Here is a 23951-nt window from a genome sequence, read left to right on the forward strand (position 1 = left end):
GGATGATTTGGGAGAATGGCATTGAAATATGTATAATATCATATATGAAATGAGTCGCCAGTCCAGGTTCGATGCACGATACTGGATGCTTGGGGCTGGTGCACTGGTATGACCCAGAGGGATGGTACGGGGAGGGAGGAGGGAGGAGGGTTCAGGATGGGGAACACATGTATACCTGTGGCGGATTCATTTTGATATATGGCAAAACCAATACAATATTGTAAAGTTAAAAAATAAAATAAAGTTAAAAAATAAATATATAAATAAATACGAGGGAAAAAAAAAAGAATTTACTTTTGGTGGAATGGATATTGGTAGTGTATGAGGTTTAGAGATATCAGTGCTGTTTATTGCTTGTAGATCCTGGACAAAATTCTACCCTTACGTTTTATCACTGGTAAAATGGGAGTGTTACAGTTGCTACCAGCCTTCTTGATATGCCTCAGATGGTAAAGAATCTGCCTGCAATGCAAGAGACCCGGGTTCAATCTCTGGGTTGGGAAGATCCCCTGGAGAAGGGAATGGCTACCCACTCCAGTATTCTTGCCTCCTGGAGAACCCTATGGACAGAGGAGCCTGGTGGTCTATGCTCCATAGTGCTGCATCAAGTTGGATACAATTGCATGTACAGGTGCTAGTACAAGGAATAAAGAGGCCTTGAGCTTTGTAATCTTTTATTATAGACTTCGTGTCTGGAAGGGCTTCTTTATTTACAGAGTATTGATTAACTCTGCAGAGAAGGCAATGGCACCCCACTCTAGTACTCTTGCCTGGAAAATCCCATGGATGGAGGAGCCTGGTAGGCTGCAGTCCATGGGGTCGCTAAGAGTCGGACACGACTGAGCGACTTCACTTTCAGTTTTCACTTTCATGCATTGGAGAAGGAAATGGCAACCCACTCCAGTGTTCTTGCCTGGAGAATCCCAGGGACGGGGGAGCCTGGTGGGCTGCCATCTATGGGGTCACAGAGAGTCAGACACAACTGAAGTGACTTAGCAGGACATTAACTCTGGGAAGAGTTTCTGAGGCATCTATTTGAGTTTTGATGAGGGGTGCACTGTAAATTTCGCCAAGAGTTGGAGATTCTGTCAAAAGGAAAGTTGTAGCTAATTTAATAGTGGCAGATTGTCCATGTTTCCAGCATCAGCTCTCGTACTGTCAGACATGGAACAAATAATAGCTATCAAATAAATAAAAGGATCATTTAATTCATCTGATGTGTTACTTTGATGACTGTCAATTTCTAAAATTATTACCCTCTTTTGGGAGAAAGAAATTTTGGTGTGATACTTCTCTAAGAAGTCTCAGGCTAGTAAATGTATAAGGGTGGAGAAACTAATGAGAAAAAGATTTGTATTTCTCAAAGGGCCTAAACAAAGGGAATAGGTTCTGTATGGCCGGGTCACTGAAGATGGTTGCTATTTGCTCTGGACATCCCCAGCCCAGCCAGTACCTGGCTCACCCACACCTAACTCATATGACGAGCCATTTGACGAACCTGTCTGTGTACTTGCCCCAGAACCCAGCTAGTGATTGTTCTCATCAAGGGGCTGTGAGGAGCATGTCCCTATTGTCGTTTCCCTGGTAACTAATGAGCCCACCCGATGTCAATGTCTGTGACTGGTTAACCTTGTCCACAGCCCCCCCACCCCCACCTCCCTCCTTGGGAGTGAAGGCTGCCGCCATTTCCTGCTTGCCATTCACCTCACACAGTAGGATGTCGCTCCAGAAATTTGCTTCAGACATGTAAGCTCCCTGACCACCTACCTGTTAAACCACTGATATCTCTTTTGCTGACTGCAGGCTCTTTTCTGGGTCTTGAAGTTGGCTAGTCACAAACCTTGTGGACCTGCAGAGTGTGACCCAACAGTTCAGAGACAGGAACCTCTTGGGATTCATTAGAGAGCCCCACTATTTGAGCTGTTTTAATTCTCCAAGGCAGGGGTTGTACTATAGTAGCAGGGCTGAGTACCAAGAGTGTGGCTCCAGTATCAATAGGGATTGGAAGAGATTCATTTCCAATGTGGAGAAATGTTTCTCCGAGTCCATTAAGGGGGAGAATTGGGAAGGGCCCTGCAGCTCTTTGGAGCCCCATTATTGAGAACTGGGAGGAGTTTGGAAAGCCTGGTTAGAGGGCTTAAGGATCCTAAAGTGCTTACATTTTTAACAGTCTCTTTTCCAGTGTCCTGACTTTTTATAAAAATAGCAGAGAACTAGTATTATCAAAAGTTTGGCCTCTCTACGCACCAGTGCCAAATCAAATCCTGGTGATAGAGTTTTGGGTGAAACCGAAGAGGATAGCTTTATTACTTTACAAGGCAAAGGGAGGCACTCCAGTCTTCTGCCTATGCGTCACAACCCCAGAGGATCTGATGAAGGGTTTTATAACAGTGGTTCAAAGGTGGGGTCTCTGACAAGATTAGGGTGTGAGCAGGGTTTGCATTCCTTTCATCTTGTCTCAGGTGGTTCCATGGCTGCTACTCTCTTGATTAGCAAGGGTTCAAATCTGCCCTTTGGAATCAGGGAAGGTCATGGAGGCTGGTGTCTTGCCTGTAAGAAATGGGGGACAAAAGGCCTCTACCTGGGAGCCCCACAGGGGTCTGCTCTGTTTCACTAGGAGGCTTTGGTTTCATTTAAGAGCCTTTCATTTAGGAGCTGAAGGTAAAAATTGAGAATTTTGCCCTGGAGGTGATTCATCTAGAGTACAAGAGAGGTGGTTTGTCAGATAAAAGGTAGTTGTGATGCGTTAACATCTGAAGAAAGATTAGAATTTTCTTTAAAAATAATGTGAAGTTGATTGTAATATTGACAAACAGTTTCCTCAGATTTTTGTGGATAAGCCTCAATTTTGTTCAAATAAACTGGCATTGAAAAAGCACTAAAAATTGCCTGATAAAGTTGCCTAGTGATTGCCTGAACCAAATCTTACACATTTGACCCTTTACCAATGAGGGGGTTAGGGGTACGACCCTCGAAAATCCATGTAAAATTCATATTCGGCCTTTGTATATGTGGTTTCATTCCATCTGTATCACCTCCAAAATGGGTTTATTTCTTGGTGGGTATCAAGTGAAAGACACAACCCAGTCAAATTTCAGAAGGAAGGATTTATTACTTGCAGCAAGTAAGGTGAACACCAGGCATCTTCCCCAAAGCACCATCTCTCTGAACAGCAAAACTGGAAGTTTTACCTTTAAAAACTTCCGGGTTTAAGGTAAAGATACATGCATATTCATGAAGGGGCTTGGGTGGTTCACACAGTCTAAGCTTTATTAATGAGGGGCAGAAAAGGTCAATATCATCAGCCTTTGGGTTTCAGTACATCTGGTGGTTGAATGTTTCAGGCTAATGTTTACCATTGAAACTTTACAACTGATATTTGCTATTGTTACTTCTGCTGCCTGATAATAGGTAATGTTTCTGCATTCTTTTGTTCCCTTAGGATCTTTAATTACTAAGACCTGTTCAAGGACTGGCATCATGGCCAGGCTTAGATCACAATGCAGCTTAAGGCCAAAATTGTCTTTTATGTCGAGAAAGCCATCCCTAACTGCCTTTCTCTGGGGGACCCTATCTTATGTGCTCATATTTTGCAGTTCCACATTCTCAGATTCAACAGCCAAGGATTGTGTAGTAATGTTTAAAACTGTAATGTTTACTATCGTAAAAAATCTGCATATAAGTGGCCCTGTGCAGTTTAAACAAGTGTTGTTCAAGGATCAGCTGTAATAAGCTAGTGGGCTGGTTGCCCATTTTTAATTCTAGAGACCTTTCAGGATTTCCTCATTTAGCAGTTTTCACCCAGCGCTAAGCCTGCCCTTCACTGACAAACATATGAAGCAGCTGATATAATTTAGAGAAACCAGGTTGATAAATTTTAATGCCTATATTAAATTCTTTAGCAACATTGTGAGGATTTTCAGTTACTTTGGAAAAAATCTTTGACTATGGCTTACAGTTCATTTTTATTTCAGGGAGTATAAGTTGTTAAGAGGTTAGCTTCTGGATCCTCAAAGCTTATTTTTTTTAATTTTTATTTGTCTGTGCCAGGTTTTAGTTGTGGCACCTGGAGTCTTCATTGCTACATGCCAAATCTTTAGTTGCTGCACCTGGTATCTGGTTCCCTGATCAGGGATCAAACAGGACCCTTGCATTGGGAGCACAGGTCCAGTAACCACTGGACCACCAGGAAGTTCCAGAAAACTTAATTTTAAAGGGACAGTTCTGACAAGTTGATAGGAAAAGAGAATAAGAGTTTCAGAGGAAAGGGGAAGTTTAGTGAGGAAATTTGAGGGTATAGCGTAGATGCAGTCAGTGTGGAAGGAAGGTCTGAAGATAGTACAGGAGGTGAAGTTGGGCCACGATGAGCAGAAGGAGAGGGTCAAGACCACCCAAAGGTGATGTCTGAGGCAAAGAAGTGAAGGAAGAAAAGGCTGGTAGCTTGGGGACCATTTTATATTGTTTTGTTTGTTTTCCTCAGTTCCTCTTAAAATCATGTTTTTTGGAGGGGCAAGTTTAGTTTTCTGATAAAGTTGGAAAGCCTCAAAATACGAAATGAAATAAGTACTCCATTCAGTTCTGGAAATTTTAGTTATTGTAATCCAATTTGGTTTTAAGAAAATTAGATATGTACATTTCAAAATTTCTCCATAATGGTCATTGATGTTCTAAATGCCTTTTGTCATTTGGTTAGAAAGTCACAAGAGGAAGGGCTATTTTTAAAAAGTATTGGATGGGCTGGAATCCTGGGGAAGGGAAAAGGATGCGGGGAGGTGGCCTCAAAATACTTAGAAAACTGGGACCCCATTTCCTAGAGGTTTTTGCGCTAAAGAACAATTTTCAAACAAGTTACAGCACAAATGACTCAGTCCAAACAACTGGCAAATCAATCCCTGTCGATTCAAAGGAAACTGCTTAGTCCCAGAGGAGCCAAGCCAAAGGCTTTTTCAGCCCATTTCTAGAGAACAGCCCTTCCAAAGAAATAGGCTGAAGAGGGAACAATGCAGTTTTATTTGAAGCAACTCCTTCCTGAGGAATTGTGCTGAAGGCATTTTCAGCCAGCTTCAGATGAAATAGTATGATATCAATATCAGAACCAAGTGTCAAATGAGTACTTGTAAACAGAACAAGGCCTTAAGGAGAAAGAGGAAGCCTTTAAATAGATCCTGAATAAGGTCTGGACAGGCTTTGCTTGTGGCTCAGCTGGTAAAGAATCCACCTGCAATGCGGGAGACCTGGGTTTGATCCCTGGGTTGGGAAGATCCCCTGGAGGAGGGCATGACAACCTACTCCAGTATTCTTGCCTGGAGAATCCCTTGGACAGAGGAACCTGGCGGGTTACAGTCCATAGGCTAGCAAAGAGTCAGACAAGACTGAAGTGACTTAGCACAGATGCAGCGAACAAGGGGCTCGATTGTGAACACTGCACCTGTTTCCTCACCAGCTTCAGAGCCTTCTGGAGTCTTCTCTGGTCCCAGCATGGGCCACCAAATGTTGACCTGAAACAAATAGACAGCCAGATATTTCTCTAGCAAGGATGAATTTATTCCAGACCAACAGCAAATTGAAATTCTGGATCTGCAGCATTGGTGAGTCATTTGAGCAAGTCCTTGTATGGTGAGGGAGGGAGAACACTTTTATAGAGGAGAAGGAAGCTGGAAGGGCTGCAGTAAACAGAGCCCATGACTTTTCATTGTCTGAGTCCTTGCCAGGAAAGAAGAGGGTCTTTCTTCTTCCTGCTGGGCTCTGCTACTGTCACACGGTGTGAGAACTTTCTCTTTAAGTCTCCCAGGTCTGTTTAAAAAGGTTGTTGTTAATTAATTTTGGGAGAGAGTTGGAGTGGGGGATGGGAGCAGGAGAGAAGTGTGATTCCCAAAGCTAGGTGAATAAATTGAAGGAGGAGGGTGTTATCAGTTACATCATGTGCTACTGACAGGCTAAGTAAGGTAAGTACTAAAACTTGGTCGCTGGCTCTAGCGATACAGCCATGCTTTGTAAACTTATAGAAGGTGGTTCTATGTGCTCAAGAGAAACAGAAAATGCGGGAGAATTAGAAAACAATTATATAGACAACCCTTTAAAGGAGTTTTTCTCTAAAGGAGGGAGCAGAGGAATGTGTAGTCAGTGGTAAACTTATGGAATTAGGAAAGGGGTTTTCCCCTAAATATTAAAAAGCATCTATAAATCTTGGTTTTAAATGATGAAATGGGGGTTAATTTAATTAAAACAAAACTGTCCAGAGAATGGTTTAAGTAGCTTGAAAGCCAGGCTGAGACAAATGTTATAAAGAAGACAAAAGTTATGCCAGGAAGAATTCATGGAGCAAAGACCAAAGTCCCTTTCAAATTCAAGCAGAAATGAAACTGTTTCCCAGTCTGTGACAAAATTAATGCCACTCCAATCTCACACTGTGCTTAACAGTTTTAATGATGCCATCTTAAAATGAAAACCTGGGAGTATGTTGGTATGAATCAAATTACCATAAATTTCTAAATGCTTGAAATCTGAAAATAGACAAAAATCTTCATTGGTAAATGAAAATGAATCAAACAATGAAATGCTAGTTGGAGATGAAAAACATGTACCAAAGCAGGAGCAAAGCACACAGTAATTAAATGTAGAGACATCTAGTTTATCTGATATTGTTAGAGAAATAGTTCTTCCACCTAAAGGTAATATTTAGATGATTGACATTTACCCTGTTAAGTGCTGCAATTATTTTTGGTTTTAACTATTTTGATGGATATCACTCTTAAATGAATTACATAGTTCTGTGCCTTATTAAACAAGAGATACTGAGCACAATCTATTCTTTGATGACCTGGATTAATAATGGCAGATAGATGTAATGGAAAAAATACAGAGCTGATGTTGAGATAGGTTTAACCGGCTCCTCCAATTACTGACTTTGTGAACTTGGATAAGTTGTTCTCTGACCTTTCATTTATTTCTATAATTGGAGAAAAAATTATATACCTTGTAAGGTTATTGTTAGGATTAAAATATTAAGATATTTGTAGATAGCATTCAAAATGTAAGTAATCATTTTACTATGATATGATTTACAACTGATTTCCTTGAAAGTTATTGCAGTTACTGCAATGATGATCAAGAGAGGGTGAATAGAAAAAGATACAAAATAAAGGGCTCATGTTTGAAGGAACACATTATTTGCATACTAGGTAAATCTGGAACAAAAAATAGTGGGAAATTTACCTGAGGAAACCATGATAGATTAGGGAAAAGCAGAGAGGGAGTTTATAAAGACACATAAGGGATGTTCCATCTAAGAATATATTAAAAAATCATATAAAGACCTTCACATTTTGAAAAGTAAATCTCTTGTATGTATATATACCTCTGTAAAATTTGCCACAAACATAAAAATACTATGCATAAATGTTGTAGGGTATGTTCTGTTTGTGTGGTATGTGTTTAAAGCATCTAGAATGTTATCAGATGTTGATGTTGTCACTCTAAGCTCTTAAAAACTACAACACTTATGGGAAGAAAAAAAGCATCCATTTGCTACAGCTGCTTAAAAAGATTGTGCATTTTCTCAGAAGGTTCCTTCCTATTGTCTATACTTAAATAATTTGGCAGATAATATCAGAGATTCCTGTTTGGTGTTAAAATCACAAAAAGATAGCTTCTTTTTTTTCCTCTTCATTTTCATTTTAGTTGTTGTTGTTTGGTGACTTTCAGAGAACAGAATCAAAATCAAATTGAAATCTAGCATTTTTAATTTCTACAAAGTAAAAAAGTAGTAGAAGAAAAACTTTCTTATTTTTTCCTTAAAATTGCCTGAAAGCGTTAAAGTGAAAGTGTCAGTTAGTCATGTCTGACTCTGCGAGCCCATGGACTGTAGCCTGCCCGGCTCCTCTGTCCAAGGGATTTCCCAAGCAGGAATCCTGGAGTAGGTTGCCATTTCCTTTCCAGGGGATCTTCCCAACCCAGGGATTGAATACTTGTATATTGCATCTCCTGCTTTGGCAGAGGGATTCTTTACTACTAGCACTACCTGGGAAGATAAAATTGCATAGTTAATGTTATTCAGGATTATCTTTCCTTTCTATAGCTGATACATAAGTTAAAATTAAAATTCAGAGAAAAAAGCAAGAAAGCCCAAAACTTGGATTCAGATCAAACAGTATTATCCATGAGGAATAAGCATATTCTTTAAGTTTTTATATCAGTGATTTAATTTTTCTGTCAATGGTCACAAGCATATATTTGCATCAGTACGATAATTCCACAGAAAATTATATAAATATAGTGACAAATACCTGTACATAGCAAACTTATACAAATGTAAAGAGAGACATTCAAGTTTTAAGTTTAGAGGCACCCTAAAAAATTTAAAAAAGGACAATGAAGATTAGAGAATGATGGCAAATTAATAAACAAGACACTTTTGAGGAAACAATTTTAAAAGAACAAATGCCACTGATTGTGTGTATAAGTTTTATCTTCTTTTATGTATTGTTTGACTTTTTAAATGGGGAGTTCCAAAATTTAGATGAGTCTTATTAGGCTTCCAAATCCATGGAGGATGAAGTTAATGACATTTTAAGTTTCCATAATTACTTCATAATTATGTTTTCAATAGGGTACAAATTAGTCAAGATGTATGCTAATTGGATAGTAAAAGTCTGCAACCATTTCTAAGTGATCAATATAATAATCAAACTATGTTTAAAATTTGTGTTGTGTGATGCCTTTTTTTATAATCTTATTTAACAAGGCTTTTAAAATATAAGTAAAATGCTCTATTCGTTTGGTTAGATGACTAAACTGCTCTTACTAAGCATTGTTTAGAAATTGAAGAAATTTCTTCTTTAGAAACTGTTTTTAATTAAAAGATTTATTTTACATTCAAGTATAGTTGATTTACAGCATTGTGTTAGTTTCAAATGGGTGGCAAAGTGATTTAGTTATACATATGTCTATCCTTTTTCAGATCCTTTTCTCATATAGGTTATTAAAGAGTATTGAGTAGAGTTCCCTGTGCCGTACAGTAGTTCCTTGTTGATTATCTATTTTATATATAGTCATGTGTACATGTTCTACCCAAACTCTTACTATATGCCATCCCCTCACCTTTCCCCTCTGGGAGCCATGGATTAATTTTCTAAGTCTGAGTTTGTTTTGTAAATAAGTTCATTTGTATCACTTTAGTTTCCACATATAACTGATACCAAATGATATTTATCTTTCTCTCTCTTATTCCACTTAGCATGAATTTCTAGGCTTATCCATGTGGCTGCAAGTGGTATTATTTCATTCTTTCTTGTGATTGAGGAATATTCCATTGTATAAATACATCTTCTTTATTCCTTCCTCTGTCAATGGAGATTTAGGTTTTGCCATGTCTTAGATACTGTGAATAATGCTGCTGCCGTGAACACAGGGGTGCGTGTATCTTTTTGAATTATGGTTTGGTCTGGATATATGCCAGGATCGGAATTTCTGGATCATATAATAGCTCTATATTTGTTTTTTTTTTTTTTTAATTTTATTTTATTTTTAAACTTTACTATATTTGTTTTTTTAAGGAACCTCCATACTATTCTCCATAGTGGCTGTACCAATTTACATTCCTTTTTTGCCCCCACCACCCTCTCCAGTGTTTATTGTTTGTAGACGACTTTTGGGGGATGGCCATTCTGACAGGTGTGAGTTGATACCTCACTGAAGTTTTGATGTGCATTTCTCTGATAGTGATATTGAGCATCTTTTTATGTTATTTTTGGGCATCTGTATTAGATACCTTCTTTTAATTGTGCATGTCAAATAATGTTCACTGGATCCCAGAGTGAATGTGTTGTTTCAGGAGAGTTAGATTTGCAAAAGCACCTTGTGAAAGATCTCTTCGTAGGGGAACATGTTGTGGAAAGGAACTCACAGGATAAAACTTTCAAAATCAAAACAAGGCAAAGTATAAATTAACTGATGAAGTCAAGGAAATATGTCTTCATTGTTGGCATTTTAGGGATACTAGCAGGTAATCACAACACCAGAGTTTAGGTCATAGTTGGAAAGTCTTTCTGTAAATGACTTCAAAAAAAATATTTATTTTTGGTTGCACTGGGTCTTCGTTGCTGCCCTGGCTTTTCTCTAGTTGAGGTGCATGGGCTTCTTATTATGGTGGCTTCTCTTGTTGCAGAGCACAGGCTTTAGGGCAAACAGGCTTCAGTAGTTGCAGCACATAGGCTCAGTAGTGGTGGCCCTCAGGCTCTAGAGCACAGGCTCAATATTTGTGGCATATCGGGTTAGCTGCTCTGAGGCATGTTGAATCTTCCTGCTTCAGGGATCAAACCCACGTTTCCTGTTGGCAGGAAGATTCTTTACCACTGAGCAACCAGGGAAGCCCCTCATGTTTTTATGTGTACTGCAAATATCAATGTATATAGTATATGTTATTGCCTTGAATAACTACCTTTTAGAGCAATTACACTAAGTAAAAAAAGTTATATTTATATTCATTCATTCAATTTTGATGCTTTTTATTTTTGGTGTATAACATATGTTTGATCTTATGATTACTTCTGCCTGAACTATTTCTCAATAACTGTGTTATAGGACAGGTCTGCTGGCAAGAAACTCTTTAACAGTTTTTTTTTTCCCCTGATAAAATCTTTATCTCTTCTTCATCTTTAAATTTATGGATATAGAATTCTAGGTTGAATTTTTTTGTTTCCAATTTTAAAGATCTCAATTTTCTACTATCCTGTGGGTTTCTAATGAGATGTCTGTGATAATTCTTGTCGTTTCCATTGTATGAAACTTGTCCTTCCCAACCCCAGTCCACTTTTGATTGCCCTCAGATTTCCTTTTCTTTTTAGTTTGAGTGTGATACACTTAGTTTTTGTTGTGTTAGTATATTTTCTCCTTGGTGTACTCTGTGGTTTGGTGTCTGTCACCACTAATTTTGGAAGCTTTAAAGATGTTGTATAATTTCTATTTCTATATTTTCATGTTTACTCATACTTTTCTTGGCTGTTTGAATCTACTAAGGAGCCCATCAAAGACATATTCATTTCTGTTACTGTGTTTTTAATTTCTAGTTTTTATTTGATTATTTCTGATAGTTTCAACTCTGTATTGAAACTATCCACTCGATTTAGATCTAGCATGTTTGACCATCTTTCCATTAGAGCTGTCAACATGTTAGTTCTTTTACAATCTGTCTGAAAATACCAATATCTATATCATATCTGGATTTGGCAATTGTTTTTTATTTTCAGACTTTTTCCTCTTTGCCATCTGTCATCCTCTGTAAATTTTGTTGACAGCTGATCATGTTATGTAGGAAAATAGACTCTTAGGTGATAGGACTATAAAGTGAGGATTTGTATGAATCTAGTTATATTGTGTTTGCAGTATGCCCTTACTGTGGGCATCAGAGGGCTCCTCTAGAGACCTTTTATTCTTCTCTGCTCTTGGCTTCAGGTCTTCCTTTTGTAAATGTTCCTCAGAGAGAATCTGTCTCTTGCAGACCTCCCAGCTGTAATTCACTGGTATTTTTACTGGAGGCTGGTAGGGTGTAGGTCAGAGAAGCACATGCTAATGTACTAAGTGAATCTTAGTCTTTGGAGTGTACAGTGTGCCTGTGTCACTGAAGGTTGTCGACCTTGTCCAGGGTGCCTGTTCTTCCTCCACAGGCACAGTTTTTCTTCTCTTCTTCTTTTTTCCTTATTTGTTTTCGCAACGCCAGTGGTGTCCTCCAGTGTTCCCAGTCTATGTCCTTGAGTCCTTGTCTTCCTTACAAATTGAAACTTTTATTTATTTATTTATTTTTATTTTTACCCTCACATGAGATAGTGTTATGGGCTAAATTGTGCTCGCCCCCACAAAATTCCTATGTTGAAGGCCCAAACTCTAGTACCTCAGAGTATGACTATATTAGGAAGTAAAGCCATTAAGGTAAAATAAGGTTCTTTAGGTGGTCTTTAATCCAGTCTCTCTGGTGCCTATGAAAAGGAAATTGGACATGCAAAGAGACACCAGTATACATATGTATGTTAAACATCACTGTTATAGACCGATAAAAAAATCTTTTTCCACGTGGAGTGTAATACTGAAAATAAAAGTACACATTGTATGTGGTGAATATTTAAGATTTTTTTCAATGTCTAGAATTCACTTTTTACCACACCTACTCTTATTTAGAGAAATTACCTTTTCCTCCTCTATGTCCACTAATCTGCAGCATGTTATCTAGGCTAGATTAATATATACTTATTTCCTAAAAATTTGATCATGAACAGAAGCACAGTGGAACTGAAAATGGTTGCATTTCCAGTCATCCCAAGGCTAAAACTTTGACCATAATGATTCTGCTATTGGAATGTTATTTTGTTTCTGTTCTCAAAGACAGGTTAGTTTCTACAATTTAGGTCTGACCTTCTAGAATCCCTCAGATTCTGTTTCAAATATCTTCCAATAAATTCCATTTTGCTTGATTAGAGGAGTTTCTGCTGCTTGCAATGAAACAATCCCAACTGTTAATCATAATACAAGAGGCTGCTTTATGGCTAGTTTGTTTACAAATGAAACTTTAGTTTTTCAATGCATTTGTTCATATGTTGTAGTTACCTCATTATAGCATTAGAATATATGTTTTAAGTCTGCATTATTCTTAAAGCTTGTTTTTGGAAACAGACGTTAAAAAAATTGCAATGATCTGTGAAGCGATTCAAGCATGCGCACACTCAGCAGGGGTACCTGAAACTGGGACAGGTGTTGAACAGTTCAACCAAATATGCAATTGGCTGGAACACGACAATCATCTGAATTGACTGAGAGAGTTAGGCACACATAAGCTGTTAAATTTCCCTGTAGGAGTTCCCTTACTTCTTAGTATGCCCTAGATTATTTGACTCCATGAACCGCTGTTAACTCAAGGGTAGCACTGATGACACACAGTAGAAGTTGGTTGCAATCACTCAAGCATGCAGCTAGTGAACATGTACCAGGAGGAGAGAGAATTCTATGCTAAGTAAATAGTTCCTACTGGTTATACATATGGGCTTCCCCAGTGGCTCAGTGGTAAAGAATCTGCCTGCAATGCAGGAGACACAGGTTTGATCCCTGGAACTTGGGAAGATTCCCTGGAAGGAGGGCGTGGCAATCCACTTTCAGCACTCTTGATGGGAAATCCCTTGGATGGAGTGGCCTGGCAGGTGATGGTCCACACTGAGTCTGACATACAAAAAATTAATGGTATAGTCTTGAGAAATGGATAATAGAATAATGCTACAGGCTAAAGAAAAAGTATTCAGTCTATTCCTGTATTTTTACTTCCCTTTTTAAACAAGAATCAGGTGTTTGGTACAAATCTAACAATGAAGAACAGTGGAAAACTGCATCATTAAGCTTTCCCTTCACATCTGCTTTGGGTCTCTAGTTGTCAGCCTCTGAGAACAATAGAGATAGGAAGGTAAAAGAGTAGACAATTTGCCAATTAAACAAATTTTATAATACTTTCAAAATTGGCTGTAAATGTAGTTAAAAAAATTATGGTATGTTGAACAATGCCCTCTTCCCAAGATATCCACATTCTAATCCCAGCCTCTGATATGTACCCTTACATGACAGAAAGAACTTTGTAGGTGTGATTCAATGAAATATATTTTTAAAAATGTTTTTATTTATAAGTGAGTAAATCATGTTCCATGATTTGAAATTCAGATGGTGCAGTATTCTTTAAATTAAATTATTTTTGGCTGCACGGGGTCTTTGTTGCTTTGTGCAAGCTTTTTCCAGTTGTGGTATGCAGGCTACTCATGGGGGTGGCCTCTCTGACTGCAAAGCACAGGCTGTAGCGCACAGGCTCAGTAATTGTGGCACACAGGCTTAGTTGCCCCATGGCATGTGGAACCTTCCTGGACCATGGATCAAACTCACGTCGCCTGCAATGGCAGGCTGATTCCTAACCACTGGGCCACCAGAGAAGTCCCTAAATGAAATCTCTTTAAGTGGAATGATTATCCTGAGTCATCCAGATACGCCCAAATGAATCACAAAGGTCCTTGTAAAAGGGAGGCAGGAAGGTTGAAGAAGGTGGAAGAAAGAGTGATGAAGGAAGCAGAGTTTGGAACTATGCACTTTGCAGAGGAAGTAAGGGAACCATGAGCCCAGAAATTCTAGAATCCAGAAAAAAAGGCAAGGAGATGGATTTTACATTGTACTTCCAGAAGAATCTAGCTTTACTGACACTTTAAGTTTTAGCTTCATAAGGTTAGCTTGGGATATCTGGGCTCTAGAACTGTAAGTAAATATTTTAAACCACTAAATCTGTGGTAATTTGTTATAGCATCAGTAGGAAACTGATATAAAAATAGTATTTTCATTTTTGGTTCTGAGTTGATAACCTACCTGTGCAAAACAGGACTATTATTTACTTTAGGATATTGAAATAATGTCAATATTTAATTGCAATTTTATAATGACTATTTTTTTAAATAGTAGACTTGCCAGTTTTTAAGGTAAAACTGTATTAAATAACCGTTTTGATCACTGCAATAAGGAAAGACCTTAGAAGTTTCTTTTAAAAATGTTGCTTATTGCTATTCAAATAAGTTAATATTAAACAACCTATGGAAAATTATATTGCTTGCATTTTTCGTCATTCATTCAATTCACTATTATGTGAGACAACTCAAAAATGTATATTTCAGAAACTTAAAAGTGATATGAGCAACTACAGAAAAATACTTTCATGAGGAATCCTACATTTATTCTTGTGTAGACAAATTATTACAACCTGTGATGTCTTCACTGATATGTAAATAATTTAAACAGGAGAAGAGAAAATTTTTATATCTTTTTAAAGACGCTGAAAATTTTCTGAAGGAGGGGTATCATTGTCCCCATTCTAATAAGGCTTAGCTGGATGTTTCTAGTTCACATTTTTTCTTCTTTTTATGCAGTTTTAAACATGTGCACTTGGATGTTCCAAAGGGACTCAAATTCGCGCCCAAACCTGAACTGATACTCTGTTAAAAGAAATCCTTTTCCTAATCATTGTTTCCTTTTTTTAAAAAAAAGATAACTATATTCACCTTTTCTCCCAGGCACTAGATCTGGGAATCACACTAGACTTCCAAGGCATAAATATGTTATGTCTTAGTCTCTTTAGGCTGCCATAACAAAAATACAATAGACTGGGAGGCTTGTAAACAAAACCAGAAATTATTTCTCACAGTTCTGGAAGTTGGGAAGTTGAAGATCAAGTCACTGACAGATTTAATGTATGGTGAGGCTCAGCTTCCTGGTTTATAGATAGTGGTTTTACTGTGTTCTCACATGGTATAAGGGACAAGTAAGCTTTCTGGGGTCTCTTTTATAAGGGCATGGATTCCATTCATAAGGGCTCTACCTTCATTGGCTAGTCACTTCCCAAAGGCCTCACCTCCATATACCATCACCTGGGCCTTAGGATTTAACATATGAATTTTGGAGGGACACAAATACTCAGTTTATAGCAATGTACCGTCTATGTTTATGCCTCCAAAATCTGTATCCCAATTGGGAGTTTTTATCTCAGTTTGAGATGCATGTATCCTATTTCCTCTAAATAACACCATAAAATTGTCAGACCCCTTCCAAGTTCATCCTTCTTAGGCACTCTCCCTGTGGTACCATAGGCACATAGCCATGGTACCTATAGTGTTGTCTTATATCTTGTGTTTCCTCTTTCATGCAGTTACAAATTCTCTATATTAATTTTTGCATAATTTTTATCTCCTGATTGGACTTAGATTGCTGTACCAGCTTAAACTAGCAATCAAGTGTGAGGGTAAAGTAAAGGCATATTCAGCTATTCAAAGTCTCAAAAATCTCTCAAATGCAATTCAACCTTTATTTTGGGAGTTTCTAGAATATGTAAATGAAGAAATAAACCATGAGAGAGGAACACTTGAGCTTCAGGAGATAATAGATCCAAAGCAGGAACAAGATGAAGAGAATTTCCAGGCTGATTATGAAAGAATGTCCTATAATCTATGCTGGCATGTATAGAGAACAACAATCTAGAATGGAGAGGAGGATGAATGGTTCCAGGAGGGATATTTGAAGATCAGCAAAAACAAAGTTTGTTATATTGGCTTCTGTGTTGAACTGCAATAAAAAGAGTTGTTAGGATTTAGTCCTGGAGTTAAGGTAAGAATTAATGATAGGCACATATAATATTAACAGGAAAGTCAGTTATTAACTCTAGATGAAATTAATTAAACATACTAAATGACACATTCTGTGGCAGAGGTGTAAACAATATTTATGTACCATTTAAAATAAAATTGCCAAATATTTATTTAATTAAAAGTCATAGATTCACTGGGAAATGGGGATCTGTGTCTGAGTTAGACTTGTGGGAAGTTCACGGAGAGAACTAAACACTCTGCTTCCACTGTAGATAGTGACTCACATTTAAAAATCGAAAGCAGTAAATACATGAATTTTAGAACTAAGGAAGAAAAAAGAGCTAATAAGTTTAAAATCAGCTACAGGACTTGGAGTTAAGTAAGGATAGATTGAAAATACCTGTTTTTTATTTCACACCTTATATTTTAAGATAGTTACATGAATTGCTCAGTTTGGAAAGAATATCAATCCAATTTTGGAAAGTCTTTGGGCTATTAGACATTAAAGTTAATGATACCCACATACAGATCGGTTCCACACCAATCCTCATCCTTATCCTTATATAGTCATTTAAATATCAGTAGTATATTGATTTTATGTGTAATATTTTATTTATTTATTTATTTTTTTTTAATTTTATTTTATTTTTAAACTTTACATAACTGTATTAGATTTGCCAAATATCAAAATGAATCCGCCACAGGTATACATGTGTTCCCCATCCTGAACCCTCCTCCCTCCTCCCTCCCCATTCCATCCCTCTGGGTCGTCCCAGTGCACCAGCCCCAAGCATCCAGTATCGTGCATCGAACCTGGACTGGCAACTCATTTCATACATGATATTTACATGTTTCAATGCCATTCTCCCAAATCTTCCCACCCTCTCCCTCTCCCACAGAGTCCATAAGACTGTTCTATACATCAGTGTCTCTTTCGCTGTCTCGTACACAGGGTTATTGTTACCATCTTTCTAAATTCCATATATATGCGTTAGTATACTGTATTGGTGTTTTTCTTTCTGGCTTACTTCACTCTGTATAATAGGCTCCAGTTTCATCCACCTCATTAGAACTGATTCAAATGTATTCTTTTTAATGGCTGAATAATACTCCATTGTGTATATGTACCACAGCTTTCTTATCCATTCATCTGCTGATGGACATCTAGGTTGCTTCCATGTCCTGGCTATTATAAACAGTGCTGCGATGAACATTGGGGTACTCGTGTCTCTTTCCCTTCTGGTTTTCTCAGTGTGTATGCCCAGCAGTGGGATTGCTGGATCATAAGGCATGTCTATTTCCAGTTTTTTAAGGAATCTCCACACTGTTCTCCATAGTGGCTGCACTAGTTTGCATTCCCACCAACAGTGTAAGAGGGTTCCCTTTTCTCCACACCCTCTCCAGCATTTATTACTTGTAGACTTTAGGATCGCAGCCATTCTGACTGGTGTGAAATGGTACCTCATAGTGGTTTTGATTTGCATTTCTCTGATAATGAGTGATGTTGAGCATCTTTTCATGTGTTTGTTAGCCATCTTTATGTCTTCTTTGGAGAAATGTCTATTTAGTTCTTTGGCCCATTTTTTGATTGGGTCATTTATTTTTCTGGAGTTGAGCTGTAGGAGTTGCTTGTATATTCTCGAGATTAGTTGTTTGTCAGTTGCTTCATTTGCTATTATCTTCTCCCATTCTGAAGGCTGTCTTTTCACCTTGCTAATAGTTTCCTTTGATGTGCAGAAGCTTTTAAGGTTAATTAGGTCCCATTTGTTTATTTTTGCTTTTATTTCCAATATTCTGGGAGGTGGGTCATAGAGGATCCTGCTGTGATGTATGTCAGAGAGTGTTTTGCCTATGTTCTCCTCTAGGAGTTTTATAGTTTCTGGTCTTACGTTTAGATCTTTAATCCATTTTGAGTTTATTTTTGTGTATGGTGTTAGAAAGTGTTCTAGTTTCATTCTTTTACAAGTGGTTGACCAGAGTTCCCAGCACCACTTGTTAAAGAGATTGTCTTTAATCCATTGTATATTCTTGCCTCCTTTGTCGAAGATAAGGTGTCCATATGTGCGTGGATTTATCTCTGGGCTTTCTATTTTGTTCCATTGATCTATATTTCTGTCTTTGTGCCAGTACCATACTGTCTTGATAACTGTGGCTTTGTAGTAGAGCCTGAAGTCAGGTAGGTTGATTCCTCCAGTTCCATTCTTCTTTCTCAAGATCGCTTTGGCTATTCGAGGTTTTTTGTTTTTCCATACAAATTGTGAAATTATTTGTTCTAGCTCTGTGAAGAATGCTGTTGGTAGCTTGATAGGGATTGCATTGAATCTATAGATTGCTTTGGGTAGTATACTCATTTTCACTACATTGATTCTTCCAATCCATGAACATGGTATATTTCTCCATCTGTTAGTGTCCTCTTTGATTTCTTTCACCAGTGTTTTATAGTTTTCTATATATAGGTCTTTAGATTCTTTAGGTAGATATATTCCTAAGTATTTTATTCTTTCCGTTGCAATGGTGAATGGAATTGTTTCCTTAATTTCTCTTTCTGTTTTCTCATTATTAGTGTATAGGAATGCAAGGGATTTCTGTGTGTTGATTTTATATCCTGCAACTTTACTATAGTCATTGATTAGTTCTAGTAATTTTCTGGTGGAGTCTTTAGGGTTTTCTATGTAGAGGATCATGTCATCTGCAAACAGTGAGAGCTTTACTTCTTCTTTTCCAATTTGGATTCCTTTTATTTCTTTTTCTGCTCTGATTGCTGTGGCCAAAACTTCCAAAACTATGTTGAATAGTAATGGTGAAAGTGGGCACCCTTGTCTTGTTCCTGACTTTAGAGGAAATGCTTTCAATTTTTCACCATTGAGGATAATGTTTGCTGTGGGTTTGTCATATATAGCTTTGATTATGTTGAGGTAGGTTCCTTCTATTCCTGCTTTCTGGAGAGTTTTGATCATAAATGGATGTTGAATTTTGTCAAAGGCTTTCTCTGCATCTATTGAGATAATCATATGGTTTTTATTTTTCAATTTGTTAATGTGGTGTATTAGATTTTATGTGTAATATTTTAATATTTAATATCACACATGTAATTTTATGTGTAATATTTTACAAAGTATCTTCAAATGAGTTATCAAATTTCATTTTGCTAATAATCTTATGAAGTCCAGAGAGCAAAGGTCACTATGTCTGGATGACGATTATGTATATGGTTAAATTATTTTATAAAATATATATATTTATATTTCTATATGTAATATGCACAGTTTACTATACCTGCTTGTGTATTTATATAAAGATCTAGAAAAAACTGTACATTTTGAAATCACTTAGTTTTCAGGAAAAACTAGTGTCTTTCAAGTAATTAAATGAGTAACAAACAGGATGTTGCATATGTTATGTGAATATACTGAACAAGGGTAGAAACAATATAATGTTTAAGTGGGAATTATAAAGAAATTGTGTGCTGTGACTCAAATGGGTCTAATTATTCTGATTTTTATAAAAAGTATTAAGCATACAGTAAGTTCAGGTTGGTATGTTATAAAAGGGATATAAAGAGGAATATAAATTATTCACTGACCTCAAAGAGTTTTTGGTGAAATTAGGGTTTAATAAGGTAATGCTATTGATAAAGGGCTTTATATGTTCCAAGCACTATAAAGAGTTCTTTGCACGCATTATCTCCCTCAGTATAGCATCTACTCCAGGTGAAGGGCCCTATTGTCATCCCCAATTTACATAGGGTGGAGCCAAGATTTAAGAGTGGCTAAGTAATATGCCTGAAGTGTTAGGGAGATAGAGTTGGAGCAGGTATTTGAAGTAAGGTAGTCAGTGCTGCACTCAATATGCCAGCAAATTTGGAAAACTCAGCAGTGGCCACAGGACTGGAAAAGGTCAGTTTTCATTCCCATGCCAAAGAAAGGAAATGCCAAAGAATGCTCAAAGTACCGCACAATTGCACTCATCTCACACGCTAGTAAAGTAATGCTCAAAATTCTCCAAGCCAGGCTTCAGCAATATGTGAACTGTGAACTTCCTGATGTTCAAGCCGGTTTTAGAAAAGGCAGAGGAACCAGAGATCAGATTGCCAACATCCGCTGGATCATCGAAAAAGCAAGAGAGTTCCATAAAAACATCTCTTTATGCTTTATTGACTATGCCAAAACCTTTGACTGTGTGTATCACAATAAACTGTGGAAAATTCTGAAAGAGATGGGAATACCAGACCACCTGACCTGCCTCTTGAGAAACCTATATGCAGGTCAGGAAGCAAAAATTAGAACTGGACATGGAATAACAGACTGGTTCCAAATAGGAAAAGGAGTATGTCAAGCCTGTATATTGTTACCCTGCTTTTTTAACTTATATGCAGAGTACATCATGAGAAACGCTGGGCTGGAAGGAGCACAAGCTGGAATCAAGATTGCTGGGAGAAATATTAATAACCTCAGATATGCAGATGACACCACCCTTATGGCAGAAAGTGAAGAGGAACTAAAAAGCCTCTTGATGAAAGTGAAAGAGGAGAGTGAAAAAGTTGGCTTAAAGCTCAACATTCAGAAAACAAAGGTCATGGCATCAGGTCCCATCACTTCATGGGAAATAGATGGGGAAACAGTGGAAACACTGTCAGACTTTATTTTGGGGGGCTCCAAAATCACTGCAGATGGTGACTGCAGCCATGAAATTAAAAGACGCTTACTCCTTGGAAGGAAAGTTATGACCAACCTAGATAGCATATTGAAAAGCAGAGACATTACTTTGCCAACAAAGGTCTGTCTAGTCAATGGTTTTTCCAGTGTTCATGTATGGATATGAGAGTTGGACTACGAAGAAAGCTAAGTGCTGAAGAATTGATGCTTTTGAACTGTGGTGTTGGAGAAAACTCTTGAGAGTCCCTTGGACTGCAAGGAGATTCAACCAGTCCATCTTAAAGGAGATTAGTCCTGGGTGTTCATTGGAAGGACTAATGCTAAAGCTGAAAGTCCAGTACTTTGGCCACCTCATGCGAACAGTTGACTCATAGGAAAAGACACTGATGCTGGGAGGGGTTGAGTGCAGGAGGAGAAGGGGACGACAGAGGATAAGATGGCTGGATGGCATCACCGACTCGATGGACATGAGTTTGAGTGAACTCCGGTAGTTGGTGACGGACAGGGAGGCCTGGTGTGCTGTGATTCATGGGATTGCAAAGAGTCAGACATGACTGAGCGACTGAACTGAACTGAGTCAGGCTCTAAAAAATATGTTCATAATAATTATAGTTTAAAAATATGTAAATATAAAGGCAATAAAAATAAATTCTGAAAGTAAAAGTTAAAACAATAGATAACATCGTATAGAGCTTTGGAGGATAAAATATTTATACATATTATTTGTGCCCTTAGAGGCAACCATAAAGCAGAATACTTACGGCATCTGTTTGAAGCAGGGCAAGGTTAATAGAGTTCTGTAAGAGAACGCATTGATCATAGCTAACACCCTCTTCCAACAACACAAGAGAAGACTCTACACGGGGACATCACCAGATGGTCAATACCAAAATTAGATTGATTATATTCTTTGCAGCCAAAGATGGAGATGTTCTATACAGTCAGCAAAAAAAGACCGGGATTTGACTGTGCCTCAGGTCATGAACTCCTTATTGCCAAATTCAAACTTAAATTGAAAAAAGTTGGGAAAACCACTAGACCATTCATGTATGACCTGAAGCAAATCCCTTATGATTATACAGTGGAAGTGAGAAATAGATTTAATGGACTAGATCTGATAGACATAGTGCCTGATGAACTATGGATGGAGCTTTGTGACACTATACAGGAGACAGGGAGCAAGACCATCCCCATGGAAAAGAATTGCAAAAACACAAATTGGCTGTCTGAGGAGGCCTTACAAATAGCTGTGAAAAGAAGAGAAGTAAAAGGCAAATAGAAAAGGAAAGATATACCCATTTGAATACAGAGTTCCAAAAAATAGCAAGGAGAGATAAGAAAGCTTTCCTCAGTGATCAGTGCAAAGAAATAGAGGAAAACAATAGAATGGGAAAGACTAGGCATCTCTTTAAGAAAATTAGAGATACCAAGGGAACATTTGATGCAAAAATATGCTCAACATAGGACAGAAATGGTACGGACATAACAGAAGCAGACAATATTAAAAAGAGGTGGCAAGAATACACAGATGAACTGTACAAAAAAGATCTTCATGACCCAGATAATCACAATGGTGTGATCACTTACCTAGAGCCAGACATTCTGGAATATGAAGTTCAGTGGGCCTTAGGAAGCATTACTAGGAACAAAGCTAGTGGAGGTAATGAATTCCAGTTGAGCTATTTCAAATCCTGAAAGATGATGCTATGAAAGTGCTGCACTCAATATGTCAGCAAATTTGGAAAACTCAGCAATGGCCACAGGACTGGAAAAGGTCAGTTTTCATTCCCATGCCAAAGAAAGGAAATGCCAAAGAATGCTCAAACTGCTGCACAATTGTACTCATCTCACATGCTAGTAAAGTAATGCTCAAAATTCTCCAAGCCAGGCTTCAGCAATGTGTGAACAGTGAAATTCAGATGTTCAGGCTGGTTTTAGAAAAGGCAGAGGCACCAGAAATCAAATTGCCAACATTCGCTGGATCATGGACAAAGCAAGAGAGTTCCAGAAAAACATATATTTCTGCTTTATTGACTATGCCAAAGCCTTTGACTGTGTGGATCACAACAAACTGTGGAAATTCTGAAAGAGATGGGAATACCAGACCACCTGACCTGCCTCTTGAGAAACCTGTATGCAGATCATGAAGCAACAGTTAGAACTGAACATGGAACAACAGACTGGTTCCAAATAGGAAAAGGAATATGTCAAGGCTGTATATTGTTACCCTGCTTTTTTAACTTATATACAGAGTACATCCTAAGAAATGCTGGGCTGGATGAAGCACAAGCTGGAATCAAGATTGCTGGGAGAAATATCAATAACCTCAGATATGCAGCTGACACCATCCTTATGGCAGAAAATGATGAAGCACTAAAGACCCTCTTGATGAAAGTGAAAGAGGAGAGTGAAAAAGTTGACTTAAAGCTCAACATTCAGAAAACGAAGATCATGGCATCTGGTCCCATGACTTCATAGCAAATAGATGGGGAAATAGTGGAAACTGGCTGACTTTATTTTTGGTCTCCAAAATCACTGCAGATGATGATTGCAGCCATGAAATTAAAAAAAGCTTATTCCTTGGAAGGAAAGTTATGACCAGCCTAGACAGCATATTAAAAAGCTACATTACTTTGCCAACAAAGATATGTGTAGTCAAGGCTATGGTTTTTCCAGTAGCCATGTATGGATGTGAGAGTTGGACTGTAAAGAAAGCTGAGTGTGAAAGAATTGATGCTTTTGAACTGTGGTGTTGGAGAAGACTCTTGAGAGTCCCTTGGACTGCAAGGAGATCCAGCCAGTCCATCCTAAAAGAAATCAATCCTGGGTGTTCACTGGAAGGACTGATGCTGAAGGTGAAACTCTAATACTTTTGCTACCTGATGTGAAGAGCTGACTCATTTGAAAAGAGCCTGATTCTGGGGAAGATTGAGGGCAGGAGGAGAAGGGGTTGGCAGAGGATGAGATGGTTGTATGGCATCACTAACTCAATAGACATGAGTTTGGATAAATTCCGGGAGTTGGTGATGGGCAGAGAGTCCTGGCGTGCTGCAGTTTATGGGGTCACAGAGTTGGACAGGACTGAGCGACTGGACTGAACCGAACTAAGGCATCTGTATGAAAGTGAAAGTTGCTCAGTTGTGTCCGACTC

The 23951-nt window shown here is 38.0% G+C and overlaps 1 long non-coding RNA gene across 2 annotated transcripts in view; it reads left to right on the plus strand.

The window, feature by feature from the left end:
- The first annotated feature begins 1634 nt into the window (after positions 1-1634).
- The window catches only part of LOC123334532, a 48312-nt gene continuing 25995 nt past the window's right edge, over positions 1635-23951 (plus strand). The window contains exons 1-2 of one of the 2 annotated variants that reach the window (XR_006552536.2): positions 1635-1746; positions 5444-5588. This is a non-coding gene — a long non-coding RNA (uncharacterized LOC123334532). Of the gene's footprint in view, positions 1747-3314; positions 3412-5443; positions 5589-23951 lie in introns of those variants that run through there. The other variant, XR_006552537.2, reaches the window with a different exon arrangement.

The sequence above is a fragment of the Bubalus bubalis genome, chromosome 7, assembly GCF_019923935.1.
Source record: "Bubalus bubalis isolate 160015118507 breed Murrah chromosome 7, NDDB_SH_1, whole genome shotgun sequence".
In the NCBI taxonomy this organism is placed as follows: Eukaryota; Metazoa; Chordata; class Mammalia; order Artiodactyla; family Bovidae; genus Bubalus; species Bubalus bubalis.